The sequence below is a fragment of the Eptatretus burgeri genome, chromosome 5 (assembly GCF_056783735.1).
Source record: "Eptatretus burgeri isolate ZD-2024b chromosome 5, Ebu_testis_v1, whole genome shotgun sequence".
In the NCBI taxonomy this organism is placed as follows: Eukaryota; Metazoa; Chordata; class Myxini; order Myxiniformes; family Myxinidae; genus Eptatretus; species Eptatretus burgeri.
This window is the reverse complement of record NC_140965.1, coordinates 25,115,060-25,139,082: the sequence shown is the minus strand read 5'-3', so window position 1 is coordinate 25,139,082 and position 24,023 is coordinate 25,115,060. Positions and strand designations below refer to the sequence as shown.

At 39.1% G+C, this 24,023-nt stretch overlaps 1 pseudogene across 1 annotated transcript in view; it reads left to right on the top strand.

Moving 5' to 3' along the window:
* Window positions 1-1,853: 1,853 nt before the first annotated feature.
* Window positions 1,854-24,023, top strand: part of LOC147026095 (uncharacterized) — a 34,931-nt pseudogene continuing 12,761 nt past the window's right edge. The window contains exon 1 of the transcript XR_015058784.1: window positions 1,854-1,955. The product of XR_015058784.1 is annotated as an uncharacterized LOC147026095 (transcript). The remainder of the gene's footprint in view (window positions 1,956-24,023) is intronic.

The window sequence follows — 24,023 nt, the reverse complement described above, 5'->3', positions numbered from 1 at the left end:
GTTCCAACAATAAATCCTTCCTCTTCTCCAATGGCTTTATTTCCGATCATCAATTTGGTTTTAGACCAGATCACTCTACCCTGGATATGCTGTTTCTGCTTTCCCAACAATGGATGGAAGCCCTCAATGCCAGACATTAAATCAAAGCCATCTCCCCAGACATATCACAAGCTTTTGCACCCTGAACTGCTCACCAAACTCTTTTCTTCTGATATCCAAGGCGATCTCTACTCATGGCTCACAGACGTCCTCTCCTGTCAGTCAATACGTGGCTCGAAATGGAATTCTCTCATCTCTCATTATAAAGGGTAATTCTCAAGGGTAATTCTAAAGAGTAATTTTAAAGAGTAATTATATAGGGTAATAAACGGTAATTCTAAAGGGTAATTCTAAAGAGTAATTTTAAAGAGTAATTATATAGGGTAATAAACGGTAATTCTAAAGGGTAATTCTAAAGAGTAATTTTAAAGAGTAATTATATAGGGTAATAAACGGTAATTCTAAAGGGTAATTCTAAAGAGTAATTTTAAAGAGTAATTATATAGGGTAATAAACGGTAATTCTAAAGGGTAATTCTAAAGAGTAATTTTAAAGAGTAATTATATAGGGTAATAAACGGTAATTCTAAAGGGTAATTCTAAAGAGTAATTTTAAAGAGTAATTATATAGGGTAATAAAGAGTAATTCTAAAGGGTAATTCCAAAGAGTAATTCTTTTGGAGAATCAAGGGAATTCTGAAGGGTAATTTTAAAGGGTAATTCTCTCGGGTAATAAAGTGTAAATCTAAAGTGGAATTAAAAATTGTAATTCTATAGGTTAATAAGGTGTAATTCAAAGTGTAATTGGAAAGAGTAATTGTATCGGGTTATTAGGCATAATTCTAAATAGTGTGGTCTGGAAGGATATTACCGTGCACTTCCGGAAGAAAGCATGAAACTTGGTATGAAATTAATTTAATAAACCTGGAACAGTTTTAGCCCTGGAGGCTATGCACATTCATTGACCCTTCAGTCACTGAGAAAGTAAATTTCCCACGCTAAATTTTACATCCCCTAACTCTCTTGACCCAGGTCTGGCATCTCATGAATTTTATTGGCCCTGATAATTTTCTGGATCTGTCTTTCAATGACATGCTTTATTAATATTTAGTTTTTTTTCTTCCAGATCACTGATGCAGGCATTGATGTCTGTACAGGCATTGACTGGCAACGATGCGTCATTTGCCAGGTAGCTACAAGTGAGTTGGTCAGGTGTCCGGGAAATCTTCCATCTGTTGCCGAGTCCATCGAAACGTACAGGAGCTTCCTGAAAAATGTCGATGAATTCCGCCAGATTAGATTCATGCCCATCCCCTTTCAGTTTGGAGAAAGTGACACTGAACTGTTGAGGGGGGAAACGTGCTTGCTGGCATAAGATGTGCAAATTGAAGTTCAACAACACCATGCTGTCTCGAGCGAAAAAACGTCGCAATGCCGCTGAGTATGATGAAGTTCCATTGCCAACTCCGCCCTCTAAAAGACAGAGTCGCAGGTGCTTCGATGTCAGCCTTTGTTTCTTCTGCCAAGAGGACACAGATCCAGATCACATCTGTTTCTCTACGCTAGAGGTCAACGAGAAAATTCACGTCATGGCCACTGACCTTGAAGATGAAGTCCTGCTTGCCCGCCTTCCATGCTCTGGCTGGATGTGACACGACATCAGCCTTCGCCTACAAAGGAAAGAAGACGGCATGGCTCGCATGGGTTTTGTGCCCTGAGCTGACACGGGCGTTGTTATACATTTCCCACAATTCGTTCACCATCCCAGACCAGGACTCAGTGCACTTCAAAACCGTTGAGAAGTTTGTCTGTACAATGTATGACAGTTCACTCGAGTGTCCCACCGTGAACGAAGCATGGAAGAATCTGTTTTGCTGGAAATCCATCAAGAGCCTTGATCAACTGCCACCGACACAGGTAATAATCGAGAGCCTTTAATTTTTTTTGTTGTTATTAGCAATTTTGCAGCAATATACACCATTGAGGATGACTTGGTTAGTAGATGTATGGAAATACAGAGCTCACTCCAGGGACCATATAACTCCCAGGATCCCGTCAATATTCAGGCCGATGTTGTGGACTAAGATAGTTTAAATACCCTTCCGCTCTAATGTTAAATGACTTGTGTATTGCAAGATGCCTTACACCAGCACTTCAAACGTGCCACCTATCAATGTGGAATTTGGATGACCAGTCCTGACCGATGTCACCCACAAGTTACACCATCTGATTATGGTTGGAGAAAGGTCGACGATGGCAAATGGGAGCCCCTGTGGATGACAAAACCGCTCATTTAAAAAGCATGTCAACAGCTCATTAGATGCAGGTGTAATAATGCGTGTCGTGTCTGCAAATGCGCTCGCGCAGACTTGAAGTGCACTCACCTATGTAAATATGACTGTGCGAAATAGACTTGCGAGTCGTGACTGCGAGGAAGACTGTACCCGTTGAGCAGGTCAGACGTAACAGTTGATCCTGTGGACTGGAGAGTGACGTATGATCTTTTTGTGAATTGATTTGTTTGCGTGAGTGGTTGTTTTGTGCTCTACCGCTCCTTTGTCGGACGTGGGATCTTTCATATTATAGCAGTTTGTGTTTCAAGTTGTAGGATATGGTCGGTGGAATCAAATGAACTTCTGGCCAATATTTGAATTGAATTGACCATGATGATATAGCATAAAGATGGTCAACAAGTGATCTGAGCTTATTTTAAATATCATTTTTGGGATCCTTGGGGTCGATTTAGGGGGTACAGGCTTCTCGAAAATTCATTATTCGTTCATCATCAGTGTATTTTATATGCTTCTGAAGTCCACCTGACGTCTATCAGTCCGCCATATTGGAAAATGGCCGCCATGTTGGAAAATGGCCACCAGGGGCTTTTCCCAGCATGCCGCCAGGGTCAAATCCCTTTGTTACTATCTTCTCCTTCTTCTTCTTCTTCTTTCGGCTGCTCCCGTTAGGGGTCGCCACAGTGGATCATTTGCTATGATCCGCATTATGATTTGGCACAGGTTTTACGCCGGATGCCCTTCCTGACGCAACCCTGGTCACCTCTTATGACACTGGGATATGGTACACCTATTCTAACCGGGGTATACACCGGGCCCAGTACTCTGGTCCTCACTTCGCTGACCTCGGAAGGATGACAGGCTGAGTCAACCTCCTGGTGTGTATTAATTCAAGTGGCCAATGGTGTTTGAACTCAGGACCTTTTGGATCCCAAGCCACTTCCCGAACCACTACGCCAACGCCAGGCTCCCTTTGTTACTGTCATGACTACGTTAATACCAAATTTGATGCTCTCTTCCGGAAGTGCACGGTATGGTTGAATATTCGTTCTAACAGACCACACGAAAAGGGTAATTCTCAATTGTAATTCTAAAGAGTAATTGTATAAGGTAATAAAGTGTAATTCTAAAGAGTAATTCTAAAGAGTAATTGTATAAGGTAATAAAGTGTAATTCGAAAGAGTAATTCTAAAGAGTAATTCTTTAGCGTAATCAAGGGTAATTCTAAAGAGTAATTTTGATGGTTAATTCTAAAGTGTAATTCTATAGGGTAACTCTAAAGGGTTCTAAAGGTTAATTCTAAAGGGTGTTGTTCTTTCTCCACTCCAATCGGTTCTTCTGACCACATGCTTGTCAAAGTAGACATCTCTCTGGCTATTATGAGAGAACCACCCCAGCGCTGTCGAGTCTGGCATTTCACTCAGGCTGACTCACAGGGTCTCCAAGCAGCCATCAAACTTCTAGACTGGTCAATCATTTCTACTCCCACCGACATCAACTCATCCTGGGAATTCTTTCAAAGAAACTTACTCTCTCTCATGCACAGATTTATCCCATCTTGTCTTCAGTTGTCCTACCGTTCCTCCCACCCATGATTCACTGAAGCTTGTGGTGAGGCAGTTGTCCTGAAGCAACTTGCCTTTGCCTCATGGAAAGCAAATCCAACTGAGGGTAATGTCAGTTCCTTCCATAAAGCTTGGAACAAGTGTGTGTCTACCCTCAGGAGAGCCCAAGAACAACATCTTTCTAATCTCAAGTCTGAACTCTCAATCCTCTCTCCCTCCTCCAAATCCTGGTGGCATCTAATCAAATCTGTTTCTGGTGTATGTTCCACCTCCATCCCCTCCCTCACCTCAAATGGCCACACTGCTGATACCGCACGTGAAAAGGCTGATTGCCTAAACTCGGTGTTTGCATCAAAATCTTGTCTGAAACCCATCACTTGCTGTACACTCCATATCCAGTTGCACCGAACTGTCCCTGGACTCTGTGTCCTTTTCTTCTGACAAGGTGGAGAGCTTGCTGTTGTGGTGAAAAAGAATTCAATTTCCACAAGTTGGATCAGCATACCAAAGGAGAATCTTTAATTTCGTATATACGGAGGAAGAACATTGAATGCTTGACTGAAATATTCAAATGGACTTCACTGAAACAAAAGCCCGAAGCAATTCTTCTTATACAAAACTTGACATTCCAAAGAATGGGAGGGGAGAACTACAGGGTTAGCTGATAATCATTAGGCAAAATAACTCAAACTGCAATACGTGTCCACTGGGTGAAAGGGAATGACAATCATGGCAAAAGTTGTCGTGTTATCAACCAGGTCACCTTGTATCATAGTAAGACATTCCTTTTATCAATATTTCGGTCAGAAGACTCTTGGGTAAAGGGAAACATCACTGACAGCCAATTCGACTATGGCATAAAAATTACATTTATAAAGCACCAGCAACAATTATAATTGAGAGAACATGAATATAATTATTTTTCTTCCACACTGTCAAACCTCGACTCAGATTCTGTAACCGGTCCAGACGGCATCAGCCCACATGTCGTAAAAATCGGCTCCTCTGCTCTTGCTCACCCTCTCTGTTCTATTCACTCTCTCATTTGCTCAAGGTCATCGGCCATCTGCTTGGAAATCAGCAAACATTACCACTCTGCATAAAAAGGAGCAAAAAACAGATCCCTGCAACTCCAGACCAATCAGCCTTCTCCCAATCATCAGCAAGGTTATGGAATCCATCATCGCTTCAGACTTCAAATCATTTTTCTTCCCCAATGGCTTTATTTCCGAGCATCAATTTGGTTTCAGACCAGGTCACTCTACCCTGTATTTGCTTCTTCTGCTCTCCCAACAATGTATGGAGGTACTCAATGCCAGACATTAAATCAGAGCCGTCTCCCTAGATATATTGCGTGTAATTCTAAATGGTAATTCTAAAGAGTAATTCTACAGGGTAATAAAAGGTAATTCTAAAGGGTAATTATATGGGTAACCAGACCGTGGTGTGGCTCTCTGCCCTGCTCACCAAACTCTCTTCCTGTGGTATCCAAGGCCATCTCCACTCATGGCTCGCAAACTTCCTCTCCTGTCGCAGTCAACGTGTGGCCCTAAATGGACTTCTTTCATCCTCTTCCTGTCCTGGCTGGAGTTCCTCAAGGCAGCGTTCTGGGCCCTGTTCTTTTTATCGTTTTCATCAATGATCTCTCTGACTCTCTGAAAAATCCTCTTTATCTCTTTGCTGATAACTCCACCCTCTGCCGTACCATGTGTCATCCCTCAGACTGCCAAGCAGCAGCTTCTTCGCTCTCTACATATCCAGGTAAAATCACAAACTGGTCCAACACGTGGAACATGTCTTTCAATCCTGACAAATCTCACACTCTCACTATGTCTCTCCGAAAGGACCATTTGGAACCCCCCCCCCCCTCCCATCTACTTTCTCAACAATCCTCTGGAAGAAGTCCTTTCATTCAAGTTTGTGCACTTCACTATCAGCAATGATCTTTCCTGGGAAAGCCACATTTCCAACCTGGCCTTCAAAGCTAATTGCTGACTGGGTATCCTCCGTCATGCAAAGTCCTTTTTGGCCCACCTGAGCTCCTGACCACAGTCAAAGCTTTTGGCCGCAGCCTGATAGAGTACTGCTCTCCCCTATGGACTGGTGCTCCTGCCTCTCACCTTTCTTGGCTTCATGCTGTGGAAACTAAGGCATTGAGGCTCATTGGTATATCCCGTATTGAGGCTGAGTCTTTGGGCCTCTCACTTTCTCACCGCAGGCAGGTGGGTGGTCTTTCTGTCTTCTACCATCTCCTCTCTGATCTGCCCCCCCTGCTCTGTCTGCGATATGTCCCCCCCCCCCATATTTCCGCAAGGCGCTCAAGGTCCGCTAGCAACCCCCTTCTGGTAAAACTAACAAAATCACAAATCACTGCTCACCTTCACTTTTTCATTCCTCTTTCTTCCCACCTTTGGAATAAACTCTCACACTCTCTTCAATCCCACTCTTCCCTCCAGCTCTTCAAAACAGCTGTTCACCACCATCTCTTATCTTCCCCAATCCAAAACCACGGTCTTTTCTACCCCTGTTAATCCAACCCAAACCCACCACCTTCAAATTCCCTGCCTTCCTTTCTGAAAGTCCCTGTGCTGTCCATCTTTTATACCACATGTTCCCTGCCTCATCCCTCTCCCTTCCACAGATCTCCTAATGTCTCTGTTCCCCACTGTTGTGTCCTTCGCACTCCTGCCCCTCTTGTCTCCTGCCCCCCTTGTTGTGCATTGTGTGTTAGTTCTCATACGAGCCTCGACAAAGTATAAAAAAAAAAAACAGAGGTAATTCTGAGGGATTCTGAAGGCTAATTCATAAGTGTTTTACAGGGTATTTCTACAGGGTAATTATTATAAGGGTTCTTAAGGATAATTCCAAGGGGTTCCAAAGGGTAATTCCAAGGGGTTATAAAGTGTAATTGTAAGGGTTCTAAAGTGTAATTCTAAAGAGTAATTCTTAAGGGTAATTATATATAATAGGGAAATTCTATCGGGTGATTCTATGGGGTTATTTTCGAGGGTTCTTAAGGGTAATTGTACATGGTTTTAAAGGCTAATTGTACATGGTTTTAAAGGCTAATTGTAAATGGTTATAAAGGGTATTTCTAAAGAGCTCTAAAGAGTTCAAAAAGGTAAATATAAGCACATATAAAATGTAATTTTAAAGAGTTCCAAATGGTAATTCTAAAGGGTAATTCTAAAGTGTAATTCTAAAGTATAATTATGTAGGGTAATTCCAAAGGGTAATTTTAAATGGTAATTCTATAGGGTATTCTCGAGGGAAATTCTCGAGGGTTCTGAAGGGTAATTGTAAATGGTATTAAAGGATAATTCTAAAGGGTTCTAAAGGCTAATTCTAATGGATTCTAAAAGGGTGTTCTGAAAGGGTAATTCTGAAGTGTAATTTTAAAGGGTAATCCTAAATGGGAATTCTAAAGGGTTTTAAAGGTTAATTCGAAAGGGTAATTCTGAGGGGTTCAAAAAGGTAATTCTAATGGCTTTTAAAGGGTAATTCTAAAGGGTAATAATTATAAGGGGTTCTAAAGGATAATTCTAAAGGGTAATTCAAAAGTGTAATTGTTTGGGGTTATAAAGAGTCATTGTGATGGTTGTAAAAGGTATTTCTAAAGGGTTCTGAAGGTTAAATCTAAAGGGGAATTGTAAGGGGTTATAAGGGGTGATTGTGAGGGTTCTAAAGGGTAATTCTAATGGATTCTAAAATGTGGTTCTGAAAGGGTAATTCTGAAGTGTAATTTTAAAGAGTAATTCTCAATGGGATTTCTAAAGGGTTTTAAAGCTTAATTCTAAAGGGTTCTAAAGGGTAATTCTGAGGGGTTCAAAAAGGTATTTCAAAAGGGTTCTAAAGGGTAATTCTAATGGGGGTTAAAGGGTAATTCTAGAGGGTAATTATAAGGGGTTCTAAAGGGTAATTCAAAAGTGTAATTGTTAGGGATTATAAAGGGTGATTGTGAGGGTTCTAAAGGGTATTTTTAAAGGGTTCTGAAGGATAATTCTAAAGGGGGATTGTAAGGGGTTATAGAGGGTGATTGTGAGGGTTCTAAAGGGTATTTTTAAAGGGTTCTGAAGGATAATTCTCAAGGGTTCTAAAGGGTAATTATAAATGATTCTGAAGGGTAATTATAATGTGTTTTGTTCGTTTCTCGACTTTGCCTATTTCATGTTAAAAATGCCAAACTGAACCGTTTCCTTCGGACACATGTGATTGTTTTTCTCTCGTGACATTTTTACCACGGGCTTCCGCTCGCTCGTATTACTATAATTCCTTTGTCAAAATGAGCTTCAAATTCTAGATGGGATGCCAGAGCATTTATCAAAAGGCTGGAAATGATGCAAGTGAGATAGCCGTCCACCGTGAGCTGCCTCGATGAACAGATGGACGGTCAGAAGAGGAGCATGCACATGTTTTGTCCGTACGGCACGGGTTGTGGCTAAAGCTCTGGTCGAACATCGAGCCCATCACGGTCCATCACCGTGCTGCGCAATGCCAGGATGGTTTTATGACAATCCCATTAAAACCTACCGTCATTTTGCTGACACCAACAGGCCGTTTGGTTTCTCATCTTCCATTCTCCCCACCCATATCCCTCTCCCCCTTACCTTACAATTCCCTGGTTTGTGCCTTTCCATAACCCTCACTCCACTCTTCAATCCATCGTATTCTCTCCACTGCCATCCAACTTGCTCCCTCCTTTCCCTCTCTCTCTCTGAGAATATTTTTCGACGCCATTTTAGATGATGCTCCACAATACTAGGTCTAATTCTAGTTCTACTCACATATTACATTTACCAGTACATGTATTAAAGGTTTTGAGGTTTGAGCACCTTTGCGTTCATGGGTGTCCTTCACCTCTAAGCATTTTGCACTTTCGTAATAAGCTTCATTTTGTCATGCTGATGAAGCCTTAAGGCAGAAACAGTGCTGCTGCCCAAAACTAGTGTCAATATATCAATATAAAGTGGTGATCACGACACAATGCCCCTTTTGAGTGATGGTTGATTGTGATGCCCTGGGCAGATCTCTTCCCGTCTCACGTCCCTACCTTCCTCGAGTAGAGGTATGCATACATAGGTATGCAAGGCATGGACAGCTTGGTTGTGAGCTCGTGACCGAGCACGAATTAGCAGTTAAGTTATGCTGAAAGGAGAGTCGATAATTTAATATTTCACCACATGGCTGCAATTGCATCGACTTCATCTTAAATAACTGCTTACATGATTTGCTTTCATTCTGTCATACGTCATGTAATTTGTGTTATAACGCTGATAATTCTGTGCTAAGTGACTAATGATATGTATATTAATCAGAGGCACTAGTCTTTTGGGGGGAATGCTGCAAGAGAGTGTATGAGCGTGTGTGTATATATATATATATATATATATATATATATATATATATATATATATATATATATATATATATATATATATATATATATATATATATATATATATATATATATATATATATATATATATATATATATATATATATATATATATATATGTATATATATATATATATATATATATATATATATATATATATATATATATATATATATATATACTGATTTTGATTAAACCTTCCTACATCAACGGGCATTGTGTTTCACCTGGGTATGCGAAAGGCCAGCATCGCGATCAAGAGGTCATTGTGTTTAGATGAAATACAAACATGGCTGCGCTGTGATTGGGGTCGTGAGTACAACCTGTTGCTGTTCAAGCGCATTTGTGAGTAGCAATGGTGCACAGAAATCAGTTATTTATTTTAACGCTGAACTCAGTTTGCAGGACTAGCAATAATGTAAGAAAATGATGAAATAGTATTTTGGTCTTTAATACAGGTATTAACACCCGTTCCCTATAGGGGCAGCTGGAGGAGGTAGGGGCTGGCCCGGGGGGGGGGGGGGTTGGGTTATGTGTATGTTTTGTATGGAGGTGTGCACACCATTCTACATCGTTGAGTTCCATTTGTATTCAAAGCCATTTTCGCCTTTATTATACATTTTCACACTCGCTTAAGCCATGATGCTTTATACTCAGCGAAAAGAATGGAGTGGCATCTTCATCTTTAACACAATGTGTGATAATTCAATGCATGATGCCGGATGGAAAGAGCAAATGGCTTTTTAAAATTTAAATTATTCTGATCACGAGTGTACGAGACTTGGTCCAAGTACTCTTGACTGACAGATGTGGTTGTGGAATGGTGGGGAGAGGGGAGTGGGGGTGGGTGCGTTTTGCCTGGTTACAAGTACCCGTCCCATACCCTATTCTTCCCCCCAATCAGCTTTAGGACCTGTGGATTTCAGGTATCCTTGGATCTAGAAACTACATGCCCACCTGAGTATGTTTGTCAGGCTCTTCTTTGTGTGTTTGAGCCTTTAAATGCCCTCGTGAAAATGAGTGTGCATATGGCCATTGGGTGGGAGGATGTAGAAGGAAAGCTGCAACTGATTCTGAGACTCCATTTGTTTATTTATGGCTGTGCTGCAAGGCATTGTGCACCCAGACCAGGACTCAAACCCAGGTCCTCTGGTGAACTGTACCAGTGCTGTGCCACCTGAGCTATCTGGGTGACCCACCAGCTAAGCACGCAATTCTCTCACATATATATGCCACTCTCTTTCCCCTTCTGCTTCCAGGACACTCACTGCCAACCATAGGAGCAGCAACAACCTGTACATGAGAGAGTTCCCCTCCCCCCTCCCCCCCCCCCCCCCCGTGGGAGGACAATTCCATGACTGCTATTATTAACCACAGGGGGTGTAGTAATACAATTAAAAATGAAAAGGCAAACAAACATGTGTATATTTGTTTATTTATTTGTTTTTAACTATCTTTACCGAAAACTTTTTTTTTCACCATGTTTTCATACTTTAAATTATCTTATGTTCATTTTTTTTCCTTTCCTTTTCCAACTCATTGCTGTTCATAAACTGATTATTTACTTCCTGGATTTCACTTGATTATCATGGTGCCAGCTGTTCAGAAATCCTTAGTACGAGGGTGTGTTGAAAAGTAAAGCCTCCCATTCTTTTTGTCCAAAACGGGTAAAGATATTTGAATGAAACAAAGACCGATAAACATCAATATTTATTCAACCAATGGTACATATTTATTTCTCAACATAATCATCATTGCGGCCTTGACATCAAACTCGAAGGTTTTCCGAAACACGGGGCTGGTGATGATTTGTGGTGGTACTCCATTGACACTCTCTTACTCTCAGGATCGTAATGGTGCACTCAACTCTCATCTCCAGTCATCTCATCTCTAGTTAGTCATCTCATCTCGAGTTAGTCATCCCAATTCTCATCTCATCTCCCGTCAGTCATCCCAACTCTCATCTCATCATCCACAGTTAGTCATCTCAATTCTCATTTCATCTCCATTCCGTCATCCCAATTTTCATCTCATCTCCAGTCAGTCATCCCAACTCTCATCCCCAATTATCTGCAGTCAGTCATCCCAATTCTCATCTCCAATCATCTCCAGTCAGTCATCCCAACTCTCATCTCATCTCCAATCATCTCCAATCAGTCATCCCAATTCTCATCTCATCTCCAGTCAATCATCCCAACTCTACTCTTATCCCATCTCATCTCCAGTCAATTATCCCAATTGTCATCTCATGTCATAGCTAGTCAGTCATCCCAACTCTCATCCCCAATCATCTGCAGTCAGTCATCCCAACTCTCATCTCCAATCATCTCCAGTCAGTCATTCCAACTCACATCTCATCCCCAGTCAGTCATCCCAACTCTCATCTCCAGTGTTTCACACATCACCACACTGATCCAGTTGTTCTGCCCTCTACCATCTTGACTACTGTCACACTGAAACATCTAATGTCAGAATCACGAAACTTCACACCCAGTGGTGGGAAGAACTAATGTGCAGACTGCTTTGTTTCACTCGAATATCTTTACCTGTTTTGGAAAAAAAATACGAGGAATTGCTTTTCAATACACCCCTGTATATTTGAATACGCCTTATTTGTTCTCTACATATGTATACTCATACCAGACTCAATGGTGTAATGGTTATAGTGTCCACTCTGAGTCAGGCTCTGAACCTGGGAGGTTGGTGGTTCAAACCAAGGCTGAGTCGTACTAAAGACATTTTAAATGGTATGTGCTGCTTCGTTGCTTAATGCTGAGCATTGAAAAGGATAGAGCATGAATAAACAACGTTGGGAAGGCAATGACAAACCACCCTGTACAACCCTTGCTGATAAACTGCTTCAGCAGCACCAATGCTCTGAAAAAGGTTTGGTTCATCAAAATCAAATCATATACGCAAATATATATATATATTTATATATATATATATATATATATATATATATATATATATATATATATATACATGTATATATATATATATATATATATATATATATATATATATATATATATATATATATATATATATATCCATCCATTGAGACCACACTCGATGCAGAGGCGTTGGTGCTGCCTAAGCAGTTTCCTTGGCTATTGGGCACAATCCTGGATGGGTCGCCATTCTAACACAGGTATATTCAGAAAATTCACAAATATATATATATATATATATATATATATATATATATATATATATATATATATATATATATATATATATATATATATATATATATATACATATGTATACCACAACAAGCATTTTAAGGCTATTTCCCCTGATAAAGCGGGGGAGAGCATATATGTATATATATATATATATATATATATATATATATATATATATATATATATATATCAGTCATATACTCGTGGGGTATACTTACACATTGTAAGCAATAACAAACTGTGCTTCCCCATTGTCTCAGGTTGCTCACCTGCATTTTAAATTATTTTCATTTATTTTTTTATATTTTCATTTATGGATGCTTTCTGATGGTTCTGTGATTTTTCCCTGTCTATCAGTTTTGATGTTCATCGGCCCACAAAATTTCAGCATTCTACGTCACCTGTAAGATACCGATCTTTAATACCAGTCAGTGGTTAGAAAGAGCTTTATATATTGACTAGCGAGGTGTGCTTACACATTGTGTAAATTACTGAAATTACACATTGTGTAAGCATATGAACCGTGCTACCCCATTGTCTTTGATCGCTCATCTGCATTTTTTATTTTTATTTTGCCAAAACGAAGTTTTTGCAAGATATGTTAGTCAGCTTGTATGCTTTTTTTTGTTTTTTTTGTTTGTTTGTTTGTCTGTAATCACGTATAAAAAATTCTGCAGAGCACAGTTATCATTGGAAATTTTTGTAACTTCGCATATCAGAGGCCTATAGAGGTCCCTTTCAGTGCACAAAATTTTGAAGGTCAAGGTCAAAGGTCAAGGTCACTTTGTCGCAAATCAGGGGAGTCGACAAAACCCTTATTTTTTGAGTAATTTTGATCGGATCGTCTTCAAACTTCATGGGAATATAGTTCCTGGTCTGGCGCTCAGCTGATTAATTTTTGGTGGCGATTGGCCTTGACCTTCATGGTTAGCGCCTCAGGTAAAACATATTTGACCCCAAGGTCAAATTTTCAAGTTTTAGGAACCATATCGTGTAGTACCTCAAATTGAACACCTCGATGAGTGCTTTCTAGATATGTCAAGCTTGAGACATTATGACGTCATTTGGTGACGTTATGAGGCAAAAGCATATTTTTCATGGTTACTTTGTAGAACGATTCTCATCGGAATCTCTCGTAGGCACAAATTCCTCAAGGAGTCGCTCCTGGTGGATAGCAGCTCTGTTCACCTCAGTGTGACCTTAAAGAAGTCACACGTGGTCACCTTTTGGCAAGATACGGGTTACCCTGAGGGTGACATTGGTTTTTTTTTTATTCATCTTTTTTTTTCATTTATTTATATTTTCATTTACGGATGCTTTCCGACGGTTCTGTAATTTTTCCTGGTGTATCGGCTTCGATGTCCGTTGGCACACCAAATTGCCGTGCTACCATTGTCTCGGGTTGCTCATCTGTATTTTTCATTTATTTTTATTAATTTATTTATATTTTCATTTATGGATGTTGTACAACGATTCTGTGACTTTTTCCAGTGTACCAGCTTCGATGTCTGTTGGCATGCAAAATTTCAGCTTTGTACATCACCCAGAAGGGACCGATCTTTAATATGAGTCAGTGTGTCAGTCAGAGTGAGTGGTTGGAACGAACTTTATATATTAGATACTCAGAACGAAAGGGTTTATCTTCTGCAAATATAAGAAGGCAAAGATACCCTAACCAAGCTAAAAATTGAACTGTTAACCTCCTTAAAATATGTCCTCTGTGATATAGTATCTATTCCATGATTGACACTGGAATTCTTGCTTACAGTTATGTTTATTGTAATTTTCTTTACCAAATCGAGGCTCATCGAAGGGCGAGGTGACTAAAGGTAAGTAAGTGCATTGCACTGACGGTGGGGCCACAGTTGGACAGGACATAACAAGCAATGAAATTAACGAACAGGAAAAGAGAAGAGAGAGGAGAGGAGGAAACAAAGCAACCAGCAGGTAAGTGGGTTGGGATTTGGTGGAGTTAATGGTGGTATAAAAGATCACAGGTAGGATATGGATGACATGAGATGGTAATGCACCACTTGCTTGAAGCCCTTGAGGGAAGAGTGAAATTGATCCTATTTTGGGAGTTAAACTCAAGATCAAACAATTTTGGAGAAAGAACATGATAAAGAGAGCTATCATGTTTTCCCTTCAGGGGGCAATTAAATGAGAAGAAAAGTTAAAAAGTATACTCTTACATTTTTGAAACATTGAAATGAAATAAACCTTCAATACCATCTCTTGCGATGATGTCGAAGCACAAGGCTCATTGCTCTCACATCCGAGACAGGTCGGTGACCTCTGATTTTTACTGCCTCTCCTTCCATCCAGCTCCCTCTGCTCTCCAAGACCTCTGACCTTCCCCAGTTCTTTAAGATTGCACACATTCTTTCCAGTAATCCCATCCTTGTTAAACTCCCAACATCCAAATATACTGCACACTCTTTTGCTCCTTTTTTCTTCCATTTGTAGAACTGCCTTCTTGAGACTGTTCAATCACACTCTTCCCTTCAAGGCTTCAAGCTGGCATTACGTCACCATGTCCTGTCATCCCCATCCCTACCCATGACATTTTCTAGCCCCACTAACCCTATGTAACCCAACCCGATGACCTGCAGGTTACTGTATTTCCTCTACTCCTCTCTCGCTCCTCTTTTCTTGTTTGTTAATTCCTCTGCTTGTTGCACCCACATGTGGTCCCACTGATAGTTCCGTTACATTTTTATCCAGTCACCTCTCTGAAAGGATGGCGTAGATGTATACACACTCGCTTCGAAGCTGTATAGTTTAGGTTAGAATCCTGACCCAGCTATAAACTGTCATCCTGATGTTTTACAGGTTGGGTGATTCATCAATGGATGGGCCGTCCCTCGGATGGACATTAAACGGGTGTCTCGTTTACCAGCATTTGTTGGTGGACGTTCTTCTTTCATATGCAGCACGAGGCTGTGGGGTAGCATCATTGGCTAAGGGCACAGCTGTGCCACTGTTGCAGTGCTTCCTGTAGGTCAGGACAGGAATTTGAAATTTGTTCAGGATGCAGGCAATAGCTCGTCGACTCTTTATGAAGGACACGATTGGATCTTTAACGTCCATAAACTAATGCCGACAGATGGGACGCTCAGTTTAACATTCATCAGAGGGACGGCACACACATTGATGAATCCAGTAATCCCATTCTCGTTAAACTGTCTTAAACCCTGTCTGTGAAACCCTGTCGTTAAACCCCCTCGTTAAACCCTGTCTGTGAAACTCCAGGATGACAGTTTATAGCTGGGCTGAGATTCAAACCCAGGCTCAACTGCTTAGAGGTGAGTGTGCATATCTCTCGGTCATCCTGCGAGCCCTCTACATACAGTATATCACATGTATGACAAGGATATTAGGATTGATCATTTTACTTTTGTGTGATTTACACGAAACAAACAAATATGGTATGGCGTACAGCATTTGAACTTGAAATTCCAGCATCAAGAACTGTGTGTTCAGCAAGGAATGCCAAATGGGCAAACCGCTGAGCACTCCCGTGCCATTATTTTAAGTGGATGCAACACTTTGTCAAAATATGACTTTCAAGTCTAGTCAGAGGTAAAACCACCAATAAATTCCACCTATTTGGAAATATGAATGAACGTTCAGACCTCATGAGATGACATCCTAATAATGCTCTTCCGTGGCACCTTTTTGGATCCGTATGGATGTCCAGATGGAGAAATCTCTCTGACACACAACGTTGAACTTTGGAAGAGAAGAATCTTCTGCCAGAAGAATTTCTGCAATCTGTTGACATCTACACCAACGAGAGTACTTACTCGCACCACTTGTCATGCTGAACACTGTCAAACGCAGCAATTTTATGGAAGCATTTTCATACGAAGTATGACTTGATTAACTTTTTTAAAACTAGGTTTCCTCTCTGACATTAACCACTAACTTACGAGGTATATCTCTGCTGCAACATCTTCTTCCTGTGAGCATCTTTGTGACTGTCAGGTCTTTAAATGACTTGTTTGTGCTGGAAGGAAGGAGTGGTAACATGCCGTCACAAGTCCTCTTAATGACAAGTTATTTTGACAGATCCAGGCCGAGTCATTCCAAAATTTGCCAAATTTCAAGTCATTACAGACATCCAATCAGCATGAGCTCAGGTATTCAACCACCGATGAGCCCGGTCAAATTATTCTTTGTGGTTTCTGACTTATGTCCAATCTCCAGATGCCCGATCCTGATTCTCAGAAAATTTAGATATGCTTACATGGCAAGTGACCCGTATTTTGCGGGTTTGACCCGTTTTCTTTCTTTAAACCGGCAGACCCGTTTTAATATCGTAAAAACCCGAATTGGATGGAAAGTAGGAACAATTTCAAAAACGCAATGTTTACCTTCCATGTTTAGAGTGACAGATCTGTAGCGATCTTTATCCGATACGCAAGGTACCACTCCAGTCTAACTATATTGGCTGGGTGACGTCATGGGCTTTACCCAACCGACCAATTTCTACAATCCTCATCCATACACATCATCACTTCCTCTGGTCTTCCATTTGTCATCACTCCAAATCAATCGGTAAGCCTAGTTGTTTTTCAATTCGCTGTTCAACTTCTTACTGTGATATTTATTGGTAGGATTGGTAGTATTTTGAATGGTAGGATTCGATTCGGATTGTTTTCATTCGTATACAGGGTGTCCATAAATTACTGTTCCAAATTCAAACTGAAGTTCAAAAATGAATGAAATGAGATAGAATGATGTGGTTTGAATGATGTGCTATTTGCAGTAAATGTGATGGCACGCATCACAGGGAACAGCTGGAAACGAAAAAAGTAAATAGAACTTTGAGAAATGTTCTTTGTTTGAGAAATGTTATGTATGTATGTATGTATGTATGTACAGTATGTATGTGGGTTGTCTTACTTGGAACCTCCTTATCATGACTGATGAGTCAAAATCTTGAATGGTGTTTTTAACCACGTTTGGTTAATCCCTTGCAAGCTGCATTGTTTATGGCCACATGGTTCCCTGTTGCGAAATTAATTTTTTCATCGGCTGTGAATTTCAAGTGGTATTTACAAAAAGCACAACTTGGGTTAGACAAATAACCAAAAAAAATTGTTTCAATTTATTTATCTCGTCACAAATTTGTGACAGCAGCACACAAAGGGTTAAAAGAGAAACCCGCTTTCAATTCCTACCAACCCGTTATTTGTCGCCTTCAACTTGCCATGTATGAATATGTATTGCATGAAATGCAGATACAAAACTGGAAGTTCTGTCCACTGTGCTGCAGATTTTAACTGGACATATCTGGTGAGAATTGTCAAATCACAGGTTCTCCTTGCAGAGACAGTCAGCTGTTCAGAACATCAATGTGGAAATCAGTGATTATGTTAAGCCTGGTGTTGGCTTAGTGGTTATGGTGGCTGGTTTAGGATCTTAGGGTCCTTAGTTTGAACCCCGTTGGCTGCTGAATTAACACGAAGTGGGGTTGACTCAGCCTGTCATCCTTCTGAGGTTTGTGAAATGAGTGCCAGTGTACTGGGAGAGGGGCACAGCATCAGTGGCACAGCTGTGCTTTCCAGAAATAATAGTTGGCATGGCAGCTACGCTGCGATATGCAAGAACAGAACAGTGATTGTGCTCAGTTTTCATCCCTGTGATGTAAGAGAGTGTAGATGCAAGCTTTGTGTGTATCTGCATGCTTTGGGAGATCAAAGGTCTGAAAACTGAGCACAATCACTGTTCAATTACACTCTTCCCTCCAGGACTTCAAGCTGGCACTGCATCACCATATCATGTCATCCCCATCCCTACCCATGATATTTTCTAGCCACAATAAGCCTACCTAACCCAACCCTATTGCAGGTTACTGTGTTTCCTCCACTCCTCTCTCACTCCTCTTTTCTTGTTTCTTAATTCCTCTGCTTGTTGCACCCACCTGTGGCCCCACTATCAGTTCGTTACCCTTTTATCCAGTCACCTCGCTCTTCTGTGAGCCTAGAATTTGCACACAATTTTTTTTTTTCAAGCGATCGAAAAAGTGAGATATTGGTTCGATGTGTATTTCTGAATTTGTTTCAAGTGCAGGTGAAACACCTATGGAACCCTGCTTCTGTGAACGAGCAAAGACCATTAAATTTTCACCTGAATGCCCATACACTTGTGTCATTACAAATGGACCTTGTAATCCAGCGTTGGTAAAGTGTCAGTTACAACATATTAAATTATCCCAAACCTTGGTCACTGTCTGGACCAAAAACAAAAAGAATGGTTCTTTTTCAACAACTATCTGAGGTTCATGGAGGAGCTTGTACGTATGGTCTTCTCCTCCTTACGAAGCTGGTTCTTCCATAAGAAGTGCTTTCATTATTTTTGTGCCATAAGTTGTTGAGGTCAGGTGAAAATTCCCACTGAAGGAACTCCACAAAGTCCTCAAATTCCTACATAAGCAATCCTTTGTCATTTCCCTCACTTGTGTCCAACTGTAGCCTAGTAAAACGGCAATGGACTAACATACCATTTGTCACCTTACTCTTCCATGAGCCTCGATGTTGCACACTGCACTGTATAAAAATACATTTTTTTATTTTAGTGCCAGGAGATTCGGTTCGCTTTTTAGCATTCCTGCAGAGAGGGGTACAATGTATGTCTTGTTGTATCTGCAAAATAATAAATTGAACAATAAGAAAAGAAACAGTAAACAGTTGTGCTTGTTTCTGTTGGGGCAAGCCAACTGTTTCTTGAGAACTGCTGCATTTGCCATCCTGCTGCACTCACCATTAAATATTTCACATGTTGCTGTGGATAAACTACATACCATAAAATGGTGGTTCAGAGATCCACAGAGCATTACACTTCAATAAAAAACACACACATAAACACACATACACATACACATATAAACACACAAACACACACACACACACACACACACACACACACACACACACACAAACAGAAACACATACACATACACACACATATAAACACACAAACACACAAACAGCCACACACAACACACAAACACATACACACACATAAACATAAACAGCACACACACAAACACACAAACAGCCACACACACACACACACACACACACACACACACACACACACACACACACACACACACACACACACACACACACACACACACACACACACACACACACACACACACACACACACACATAAGTGGAGGATAAATGGGGCTTCTGAGGCAGCCATTCAAATGAATGGGGAAAAAGGGAAAAACTCTCTGACTTAAGCCCCAAAAGCCAAAAATAGGAGACTGATTTCCTCCCCCTCCCAGAAAAGCAAATGTAAAATTGAGACTTACTGATTAAAGCACTTCTTTACTTTCATATTTTCATTCCACTCAGAGCGAACCAATGAATATTTGTCCATGTTCTCCTTTCGGGAATAAATTAATTTTTCTATTACATTCATCACCATCGGATATATTCACAAAGATTACTTTGGAACTTAGTTCTTGGTTTAAGCATCTTTGTTGAGCAGAGATGAAATGATAAACTTCTCTTAATGCTCTGATTTGACCACCTCCTGAACCACATATCATTTTGAGATTGTAGTAAATTGTTTTTCCATCGTTCAATTGATAACCATCAAAGTTTTCAGTCCATTCAAGGATTTTAATTTTTTTTCTTTACATCCTCCAACTTATTTGTAATTAAATTTATCCGCTTATTTGTTTTATCTACTTTTACCCCGGTTATTTCTTCAATAAGACATATGTGATATTTCTCACATTCTTTATGTTTCCCATTTAAATACCAAGGCTGATTACATCTCCACTCTTTGGTTTGGTTATTGCTTGGTTATATCATTTATAAATCAATAAAAAGATGGCCAGAGCCTCTTAAAATAACCAACCCAATATCTTAACACTTAAACTTATAATCATAAGGGAGACTATTGATTCCATTCTCTAAAATATATCTTTTATCATCAAAAGCTCCTAATGCTTTCTTATTTATCTCTTCTGTATATAATCGATGTTTATAACGTCTTATTGTATTAATTTTTCTGTACTCTTCCTTCTTTAAGCTTAAACAGTTGTAATAATGTTAAAAGTTTCCTTTAAAATAATGTTTCCTTGATTATATTTTTCTTTATTCCCTTTTGCTTCTTATCACACCTTTCAATGTTATTATTATCAATATACGTAAAACCATAAGACTTTGATCTCAATCCTATAAATTCACTCATGACCTTCCCACCCAATTTATCTTTAAACTTACCAATAACCTTTATATTCTTTGATGAAAACTGCACATCACCTGACTTATTATTACTTGTATCATATATATCAATATTATCAATCATATCCTCATATACATCACTTGTCTTAATTTCTAAAATAAAACTATCTGTATCCATACATAACAATGACACATTATCCTTACACTTTCTCTGAAAACACCTCTGCTCATTCAGAACTTGGTCTATTAATTAACTTTGAAGCCTGTTTCCAAGATGTAGCAAGTCTTATGTTTTGTCAATTCCTAACATTTTCCATCGTCTTTCCAAATACAGCATTATTCATTCATTTATAAAAGTCCTTCTCAAAATCTGTTTTTGCTTCTGTTCTCCTTTTTGTATTAAAATCAATATACTTCTTTAACAAATGCCTTTGCTTAAATTTCAAAATCCAATGAATTTTCCTCACTCTCAACCCAGCAGATAAATATTGTCTCAAGTTCCTTTGATGTAAAACATAACTTTCTTTATCATTTAATGTAGTAAGTAGTTTTTCTGGAGATTTACATTTTATATTAAATGACTGTTGGTAATCACTTAACCATTCTTTTCTTGGACTTACTTTATCAGGGGCATAAGGTAGGTCTTTATGTTTGTGATGAAGTTCTTCTGGATATTTTAAATCAACCTCAAAATAATATCCAACTTCAGCTTCATCCAATTCTTTTTGAGAGGAGACAACAATGTCTTGTAAAACTTTTTCATAATGTTTTTCTTTAACCCATTTAATTTTTCCATAAGGTAAAGATTGGGACATAGCCCACCCATACAAATTGTTAGCATCATCATACATCAGGTAAGAGTTGTCCTCATTGTTATTATAATCAGGAAGATATTTGTTATTTGCTTTAGCGTATCTCTTGGAACATACTTGAGATATTCCTCCTCTTTTAGCCTTCTCTATCATTAAAAGCATATCTTTATCACTGATTAATTCCAAATTTTGTTTTGTCATTTTTAACATAGCACTCTCGCCTGGTGTTAGCTTAGTGGTTAGGGTGGCGGCTTGGGATCCTAGGGTCCTGAGTTCAAGCCCCGTTGGCCGCTGAATTAATACACACCGGAGGTTGACTCAGCTTGTCATCCTTCGGAGGTTGGCAAAATGAGTAACAGTGTACTGGTAAGGGGGACACTGCATCAGCGGCAAAAGCCGCGTCCCAACCAATGATGCAACTAGCAGCCACAGGCTGCACTCGATAGGAAGGGAACACAGCACTCCAAGCCAAACCCTGGGCTGTGTAATAGTGAACGGGGTCTAATCTATAAGAATTTTTATTCTGACAGACTCTTCTAAATGTTTCAAATACATCAGCCAATAACAATACATCAGTCTTAAGATACAAATCATGATATTCTCCAAGATTCTTGAAATAAAAACTTCTCCCAAACCTTTTTAGCTTGTGTATGATCTCTATTGGAAATATGAGTTTTATTCAACTTGCCATATAAACTTTCCCTTGAAGGAAGTTGTGTTTCTTTAAACTTCTCAAATGAATCCAAATAGTCATATTGATATATTCCCTTTTGTGATAAGAGATCAATCTCTTCTTGATTTGAGAAATGTGATTTAAGATTCAGTAAGTTTTTAATATTTGATGCTAAGTTAGATAATGGACTTTCCATAAACTTGTATGTGTCAAGAAATCCGATATGGGTTATGGGGGATGTATGAATTGTTTTTTTGAATAAGATGTATTTTTGATCTGTGTTAGGAATGGCAGAAATATCTCCAGATGTCTTTGAAAGTTCATTTATAAATAGATGTGTGTCATAGTGAGCGTTGTTGTGAAGAAAGACAAGAATAAAGTTTGGGGCTTGTAATTAAGATTACAACGGCAATGAGCTGGTCCTCTATATTTACCAGTAACCTGACAGTGATCCCTAACCTTGACCTCTCCCTCAATTTTATCCTCACAAATATGACAGATACTGTTCTTTCTAAATTCCTTTTTCTCTCCCTTTGTTAATGACATTGGTTTATAGGTTTTAACCATTATTTCTCTTAGTCTTATACAACTTTTTCCAATTGTCTTTCAAACTCCTCCGAGGCATCTTCTCCTCGATAAAGTTCTAACTTCTTGCATTCATCACCAACAGATGATTTAATATAATAACAAAAACCACAAGGAGTATGTTTTTGATATTTATTTGTGTATGATTTATTTGGATTTGGAGAAACAGTATCTATCTTTTCAAGGATACTTTCAAAATCAGCTTATATCACAAACAGATGTTTTATCGATTTGTTAAAATCTTTGAATGATATGTTTGAACCTGCTTTTGATAAATTGATAACGGTTGATTTATGATTACTACAATATTTCGAATGTTGATTTCATCGTTCTTTTGTGTGAGAGGAGTTGAGGCATCTCTTACAAGGATACGTTTTACATTTTCTCTTATATAGTTGTTATTTGGTTAATCTTGATAAATTTTTGATGAAAGCATAATGTGATTTTTCCTTTGAAGTGAAGTAGAGAAGGTCAATGTGTGTTTCATCAATTTTATAGTTGTTTGACATTTTTAATATCTGAACTTTGTTTGTATCCATTAATCCATATACATTAACAGATAGATTATTCATTTTCTCAAATTTAGGAAGATCTCTCAATGACATTGGAAACTTTAAATCTTTAACATTTAATGTATTCTCGTATTTCTTATAATGTTCAACCCTTTCAGGTTTCCATTGTGGAGGATGTAAGTGAGCAAGAACAGACCATAGAAAACATTTATTATCTTTGTTTTGAAAATTAACAACCGCTTTCTTAAGTTTTATCTCTTTTGGTAAATCAATATAAGAAAAAGCTTGAAGAGGATCTGTTTTTAAGATGTGTATACTGTATCTAAAAAGATTATTTTTGTAATAGCAAATCAACTACCTACTACAGTGTTATCAACATCTTGTTCTTGTCTCTGGAGTTCATGGTAAACATCACATCTTGCAAAATCTTGAAATTATGAGATAAAGTTAAGGTTTGTCCTCATATAGGGAGTAGTTTCATCACCTTTTATTACCATATTCAATTTTACTCCCATATAAAACTTAAAAGTTTTCATTTCACTTAATGTGTTTCTAATTATCGTTTCAATACTTTGTTTAACCATATCAACAGCTTCAATGATTGAAGATGGTCCAGAGTCTTGAAAGCGAAACAATCTTATTTTTATATGTCCTTTAAGGCCCGGTCACACCTTGACGTTTTAGCCAGCGATGGCAACGTATTAAAATGTATGCAAAACGCTGGCTTACGTTGAACTTTTGATGTTT